This window comes from Oncorhynchus keta, chromosome 30 (genome assembly GCF_023373465.1).
Source record: "Oncorhynchus keta strain PuntledgeMale-10-30-2019 chromosome 30, Oket_V2, whole genome shotgun sequence".
NCBI lineage: Eukaryota > Metazoa > Chordata > Actinopteri > Salmoniformes > Salmonidae > Oncorhynchus > Oncorhynchus keta.
Window position 1 is genome coordinate 11,077,722 of NC_068450.1, and position 7,973 is coordinate 11,085,694.

At 38.9% G+C, this 7,973-nt stretch overlaps 1 protein-coding gene across 1 annotated transcript in view; it reads right to left on the reverse strand.

Annotated features, from left to right (window-relative positions):
- LOC127913715 (phospholipid-transporting ATPase VB-like) overlaps positions 1-7,973 on the reverse strand; it is a 53,380-nt gene that overhangs the window by 5,781 nt on the left and 39,626 nt on the right.

A 7,973-nucleotide genomic window follows, 5' to 3' on the forward strand; every position in this document is an offset into this window, starting at 1 on the left:
TGGCTGTTATTTGTTGGCTGTTATTTGTAGGCTGGCTGTTATTTGTTGGCTGTTATTTGTTGGCTGTTATTTGTAGGTTGGCTGTTATTTGTTGGCTGTTATTTGTAGGTTGGCTGTTATTTGTAGGCTGTTATTTGTTGGTTGGCTGTTATTTGTAGGTTGGCTGTTATTTGTTGGCTGTTATTTGTTGGCTGTTATTTTTATACATTTGTTGGTTGGCTGTTATTTGTAGGTTGGCTGTTATTTGTTGGCTGTTATTTGCTGGCTGTTATTTGTAGGTTGGCTGTTATTTGTAGGCTGGCTGTTATTTGTTGGCTGTTATTTGTTGGCTGTTATTTGTAGGCTGGCTGTTATTTGTTGGCTGTTATTTGTTGGCTGTTATTTGTTGGCTGTTATTTGTAGGCTGGCTGTTATTTGTTGGCTGTTATTTGTTGGCTGTTATTTGTTGGCTGTTATTTGTAGGTTGGCTGTTATTTGTTGGCTGTTATTTGTTGGCTGTTATTTGTAGGTTGGCTGTTATTTGTAGGCTGTTATTTGTAGGTTGGCTGTTATTTGTAGGTTGGCTGTTATTTGTTGGCTGTTATTTGTTGGCTGTTATTTGTTGGCTGTTATTTGTTGGCTGTTATTTGTTGGCTGTTATTTGTTGGCTGTTATTTGTAGGTTGGCTGTTATTTGTAGGTTGGCTGTTATTTGTAGGTTGGCTGTTATTTGTAGGTTGGCTGTTATTTGTTGGCTGTTATTTGTTGGCTGTTATTTGCTGGCTGTTATTTGTTGGCTGTTATTTGTAGGTTGGCTGTTATTTGTAGGTTGGCTGTTATTTGTTGGCTGTTATTTGTTGGCTGTTATTTGTTGGCTGTTATTTGTAGGTTGGCTGTTATTTGTAGGCTGTTATTTGTTGGTTGGCTGTTATTTGTAGGTTGGCTGTTATTTGTTGGCTGTTATTTGTTGGCTGTTATTTGTTGGCTGTTATTTGTAGGTTGTCTGTTATTTGTAGGTTGGCTGTTATTTGTAGGTTGGCTGTTATTTGTTGGCTGTTATTTGTAGGTTGGCTGTTATTTGTTGGCTGTTATTTGTTGGCTGTTATTTGTTGGCTGTTATTTGTTGGCTGTTATTTGTTGGCTGTTATTTGTAGGTTGGCTGTTATTTGTAGGTTTTCTGTTATTTGTAGGTTGGCTGTTATTTGTAGGTTTTCTGTTATTTGTAGGTTGGCTGTTATTTGTTTGGCTGTTATTTGTAGGTTGGCTGTTATTTGTAGGCTGGCTGGTATTTGTAGGTTGGCTGTTATTTGTTTGGCTGTTATTTGTTTGGCTGTTATTTGTTGGCTGTTATTTGTAGGTTGGCTGTTATTTGTAGGCTGGCTGTTATTTGTTGGTTGGCTGTTATTTGTTGTGCTGTTATTTGTTGGCTGTTATTTGTTGGCTGTTATTTGTTTGGCTGTTATTTGTTGGCTGTTATTTGTTGGCTGTTATTTGTAGGTTGGCTGTTATTTGTAGGCTGGCTGTTATTTGTTGGCTGTTATTTGTTGGCTGTTATTTGTTGGCTGTTATTTTTTGGCTGTTATTTGTAGGTTGGCTGTTATTCGTAGGCTGGCTGTTATTTGTTGGCTGTTATTTGTTGGCTGTTATTTGTAGGTTGGCTGTTATTTGTTGGCTGTTATTTGTTGGCTGTTATTTGCTGGCTGTTATTTGTTGGCTGTTATTTGTTGGCTGTTATTTGTTGGCTGTTATTTGTTGGCTGTTATTTGTTGGCTGTTATTTGTTGGCTGTTATTTGTAGGTTGGCTGTTATTTGTAGGTTTTCTGTTATTTGTAGGTTGGCTGTTATTTGTAGGTTTTCTGTTATTTGTAGGTTGGCTGTTATTTGTTGGCTGTTATTTGTAGGTTTTCTGTTATTTGTAGGTTGGCTGTTATTTGTAGGTTGGCTGTTATTTGTAGGCTGCAATTCATTTCAGAAAGTTACTCCCTTCCTTAGGAGGGAATGAAATGCAGCCATAGAAGTTTCTCTGTTGTTGTCGTAAAGGGTGGAGTTCTAAGCAGTTGTATCACATCATTTATTATTAATGTCAGAGAGGGGAGAAGTCAAGTCACAGTGCCGTGTGGTTTACAAGGACGGTGTGCTTCCATGACATTCGACATCTCTGGCTGTGAATGACTGGAGGAGCCTGTTTATAGTGACTGGAGAGTCTTCTACTAGCCTTGAGGACGCAGACGTGCTGAAAATATTGAGGTGATATTCTGCCCACACTGAACTATGTTAGATATGGTAGGGGTTGAATACGATGGACGTTCTGGAAATTGGTTAGTCATTGTATTACACTGTATTACGGTGGTTTAGATTGTTCATTACAAAACATATGCTACTCCCCAGTCTGTTCATAAGAAAGGGCTGTTTATTTCCTACGAGGGTTGAATATGATAACTGTGATCATGCCTCAGACCTGTATTGGTGTATTACACCGTTGATTAGATCTGTAAGCAGGTTTAATATTGTTCTAGGGGTAATTCCTCCTGAAAACAGGTTTAATATTGTTCTAGGGGGTAATTCCTCCTGTAAGCAGGTTTAATATTGTTCTAGGGGGTAATTCCTCCTGTAAGCAGGTTTAATATTGTTCTAGGGGGTAATTCCTCCTGAAAACAGGTTTAATATTGTTCTAGGGGGTAATTCCTCCTGTAAACAGGTTTAATATTGTTCTAGGGGGTAATTCCTCCTGTAAACAGGTTTAATATTGTTCTAGGGGGTAATTCCTCCTGTAAGCAGGTTTAATATTGTTCTAGGGGGTAATTCCTCCTGAAAACAGGTTTAATATTGTTCTATGGGGTAATTCCTCCTGTAAGCAGGTTTAATATTGTTCTAGGGGTAATTCCTCCTGTAAGCAGGTTTAATATTGTTCTAGGGGGTCATTCCTCCTGTAAGCAGGTTTAATATTGTTCTAGGGGTAATTCCTCCTGTAAGCAGGTTTAATATTGTTCTAGGGGTAATTCCTCCTGAAAACAGGTTTAATATTGTTCTAGGGGGAAATTCCTCCTGTAAACAGGTTTAATATTGTTCTAGGGCGTAATTCCTCCTGTAAGCAGGTTTAATATTGTTCTAGGGGGTAATTCCTCCTGAAAACAGGTTTAATATTGTTCTAGGGGGTAATTCCTCCTGTAAACAGGTTTAATATTGTTCTAGGGGGTAATTCCTCCTGTAAGCAGGTTTAATATGGTTCTAGGGGGTAATTCCTCCTGTAAGTAGATTTAATATTGTTCTAGGGGGCAATTCCCCCTGAAAGCAGGTTTAATATTGTTCTAGGGGGTAATTCCCCCTGAAAGCAGGTTTAATATTGTTCTAGGGGGTAATTCCCCCTGAAAGCAGGTTTAATATTGTTCTAGGGGTAATTCCTCCTGTAAACAGGTTTAATATTGTTCTAGGGGGTAATTCCTCCTGCAAGCAGGTTTAATATGGTTCTAGGGGGTAATTCCTCCAGTAAACAGGTTTAATATGGTTCTAGGGGGTAATTCCTCCTGTAAACAGGTTTAATATTGTTCTAGGGGGTAATTCCTCCAGTAAACAGGTTTAATATTGTTCAAGGGGGTAATTCCTCCTGTAAACAGGTTTAATATTGTTCTAGGGGTAATTCCTCCTGTAAACAGGTTTAATATTGTTCTAGGGGTAATTCCTCCTGAAAACAGGTTTCATATTGTTCTAGGGGGTAATTCCTCCTGAAAACAGGTTTAATATTGTTCTAGGGGGTAATTCCTCCTGTAAGCAGGTTTAATATTGTTCTAGGGGTAATTCCTCCTGAAAACAGGTTTAATATTGTTCTATGGGGTAATTCCTCCTGTAAGCAGGTTTAATATTGTTCTAGGGGGTAATTCCTCCTGTAAGCAGGTTTAATATTGTTCTAGGGGTAATTCCTCCTGAAAACAGGTTTAATATTGTTCTAGGGGTAATTCCTCCTGTAAACAGGTTTAATATTGTTCTAGGGCGTAATTCCTCCTGTAAGCAGGTTTAATATTGTTCTAGGGGGTAATTCCTCCTGAAAACAGGTTTAATATTGTTCTAGGGGTAATTCCTACTGTAAACAGGTTTAATATTGTTCTAGGGGTAATTCCCTGAAAACAGGTTTAATATTGTTCTAGGGGTAATTCCTCCTGTAAACAGGTTTAATATTGTTCTAGGGGGTAATTCCCCTGAAAACAGGTTTAATATTGTTCTAGGGGTAATTCCTCCTGAAAACAGGTTTAATATTGTTCTAGGGGTAATTCCTCCTGTAAACAGGTTTAATATTGTTCTAGGGGGTAATTCCTCCTGAAAACAGGTTTAATATTGTTCTAGGGGTAATTCCTCCTGTAAACAGGTTTAATATTGTTCTAGGGGTAATTCCTCCTGAAAACAGGTTTAATATTGTTCTAGGGGGTAATTCCTCCTGAAAACAGGTTTAATATTGTTCTAGGGGGTAATTCCTCCTGTAAGCAGGTTTAATATTGTTCTAGGGGGTAATTCCTCCTGTAAGCAGGTTTAATATTGTTCTAGGGGGTAATTCCTCCTGTAAACAGGTTTAATATTGTTCTAGGGGGTAATTCCTCCTGTAAACAGGTTTAATATTGTTCTAGGGGGTAATTCCTCCTGTAAGCAGGTTTAATATTGTTCTAGGGGGTAATTCCTCCTGTAAGCAGGTTTAATATTGTTCTAGGGGGTAATTCCTCCTGTAAGTAGATTTAATATTGTTCTAGGGGTCAATTCCCCCTGAAAGCAGGTTTAATATTGTTCTAGGGGTAATTCCTCCTGTAAACAGGTTTAATATTGTTCTAGGGGTAATTCCCCTGAAAACAGGTTTAATATTGTTCTAGGGGTAATTCCTCCTGAAAACAGGTTTAATATTGTTCTAGGGGGTAATTCCTCCTGTAAGCAGGTTTAATATTGTTCTAGGGGGTAATTCCTCCTGTAAACAGGTTTAATATTGTTCTAGGGGGTAATTCCCCTGAAAACAGGTTTAATATTGTTCTAGGGGTAATTCCTCCTGTAAACAGGTTTAATATTGTTCTAGGGGGTAATTCCCCTGAAAACAGGTTTAATATTGTTCTAGGGGGTAATTCCTCCTGTAAACAGGTTTAATATTGTTCTAGGGGTAATTCCTCCTGTAAACAGGTTTAATATTGTTCTAGGGGTAATTCCTCCTGAAAACAGGTTTAATATTGTTCTAGGGGTAATTCCTCCTGTAAGCAGGTTTAATATTGTTCTAGGGGTAATTCCTCCTGTAAGCAGGTTTAATATTGTTCTAGGGGTAATTCCTCCTGAAAACAGGTTTAATATTGTTCTAGGGGTAATTCCTCCTGTAAACAGGTTTAATATTGTTCTAGGGGTAATTCCTCCTGTAAGCAGGTTTAATATTGTTCTAGGGGTAATTCCTCCTGAAAACAGGTTTAATATTGTTCTAGGGGTAATTCCTCCTGTAAACAGGTTTAATATTGTTCTAGGGGTAATTCCCCTGAAAACAGGTTTAATATTGTTCTAGGGGGTAATTCCTCCTGAAAACAGGTTTAATATTGTTCTAGGGGTAATTCCTCCTGTAAACAGGTTTAATATTGTTCTAGGGGGTAATTCCTCCTGTAAACAGGTTTAATATTGTTCTAGGGGGTAATTCCTCCTGTAAGCAGGTTTAATATGGTTCTAGGGGGTAATTCCTCCTGTAAGTAGATTTAATATTGTTCTAGGGGGCAATTCCCCCTGAAAGCAGGTTTAATATTGTTCTAGGGGGTAATTCCCCCTGAAAGCAGGTTTAATATTGTTCTAGGGGGTAATTCCCCCTGAAAGCAGGTTTAATATTGTTCTAGGGGTAATTCCTCCTGTAAACAGGTTTAATATTGTTCTAGGGGGTAATTCCTCCTGTAAACAGGTTTAATATTGTTCTAGGGGTAATTCCTCCTGAAAACAGGTTTAATATTGTTCTAGGGGTAATTCCTCCTGTAAACAGGTTTAAGGGGTAATTCCCCTGAAAACAGGTTTAATATTGTTCTAGGGGTAATTCCTCCCGAAAACAGGTTTAATATTGTTCTAGGGGGTAATTCCTCCTGTAAGCAGGTTTAATATTGTTCTAGGGGTAATTCCTCCTGAAAACAGGTTTAATATTGTTCTAGGGGTAATTCCTCCTGTAAACAGGTTTAATATTGTTCTAGGGGTAATTCCTCCTGTAAGCAGGTTTAATATTGTTCTAGGGGTAATTCCTCCTGAAAACAGGTTTAATATTGTTCTATGGGTAATTCCTCCTGCAAGCAGGTTTAATATGGTTCCAGGGGTAATTCCTCCTGCAAGCAGGTTTAATATGGTTCTAGGGGGTAATTCCTCCAGTAAACAGGTTTAATATGGTTCTAGGGGTAATTCCTCCAGTAAACAGGTTTAATATTGTTCTAGGGGTAATTCCTCCTGTAAACAGGTTTAATATTGTTCTAGGGGTAATTCCTCCTGAAAACAGGTTTAATGTTGTTCTAGGGGGTAATTCCTCCTGTAAGCAGGTTTAATATTGTTCTAGGGGTAATTCCTCCTGAAAACAGGTTTAATATTGTTCTAGGGGTAATTCCTCCTGCAAGCAGGTTTAATATGGTTCTAGGGGTAATTCCTCCTGCAAGCAGGTTTAATATGGTTCTAGGGGTAATTCCTCCAGTAAACAGGTTTAATATGGTTCTAGGGGTAATTCCTCCTGTAAACAGGTTTAATATTGTTCTAGGGGTAATTCCTCCAGTAAACAGGTTTAATATTGTTCTAGGGGGTAATTCCTCCTGTAAACAGGTTTAATATTGTTCTAGGGGTAATTCCTCCAGTAAACAGGTTTAATATTGTTCTAGGGGTAATTTCCCCTGTAAACAGGTTTAATACTGTTCTAGGGGTAATTCCTCCTGTAAACAGGTTTAATATTGTTCTAGGGGGTAATTCCTCCTGCAAGCAGGTTTAATATGGTTCTAGGGGGTAATTCCTCCAGTAAACAGGTTTAATATGGTTCTAGGGGGTAATTCCTCCTGTAAACAGGTTTAATATTGTTCTAGGGGGTAATTCCTCCAGTAAACAGGTTTAATATTGTTCAAGGGGGTAATTCCTCCTGTAAACAGGTTTAATATTGTTCTAGGGGGTAATTCCTCCTGTAAGCAGGTTTAATATTGTTCTAGGGGGTAATTCCCCCTGAAAGCAGGTTTAATATTGTTCTAGGGGGTAATTCCCCCTGAAAGCAGGTTTAATATTGTTCTAGTGGGTAATTCCTCCATTAAACAGGTTTAATATTGTTCTAGGGGTAATTCCTCCGATCCATCATCAATATGTTGCCCCACCTGAGAGTGGCATGGCAGCACTTGTAGAGACAGAATTTCTCCACTCACACACGCACACGCACACGCACACCTCTCTCTCTCCTCTCTCTTCTCTCTCTCTACACACACAGAGTTGAGCGCTGATGAGTAATTTCAGCTCAGTCCATTTGAAGCAGAGGGATGATTAGATAGACAGGATGTTATGAAGGAGCTCCACTTCCTCTCTCTCTCTCTCTCTCTCTCTCTCTCTCTCTCTCTCTCTCTCTCTCTCCTCTCTCTCTCCAAAGAGCCAGGAGATCTTTAATGACCATAGAGGAGCACAGACTAACATCCAACATTACATTTTTGACTCTGTCTCTTAGATGGAAATGTGAAGATTTGACCTTTTGATGAAATATCAATGTGGTTTAAAAGCTTCGGCCAATTAAATCAGGGCTTGGGAAGGAGGAAGACAAAAATGTAGAGAGAGACAAAAAGTGCAAGAGAGAGAGAGAGAGACATGCTAGACTGTCTGTCTGCAGCTAACTGTCTGCTCCACTCAGTGCTTTAGAGAGGACAGGAGAGAAGAGGGGAGATGGCTAAGTTGAATGATTACTAACAAACTTAATACTGTACATCCTGGTCCTCGGGGGAACACTGTACAGTGTAGTCTGGGCTGCTGGATAGATGGAATACCGTACAGTGTAGTATGGGC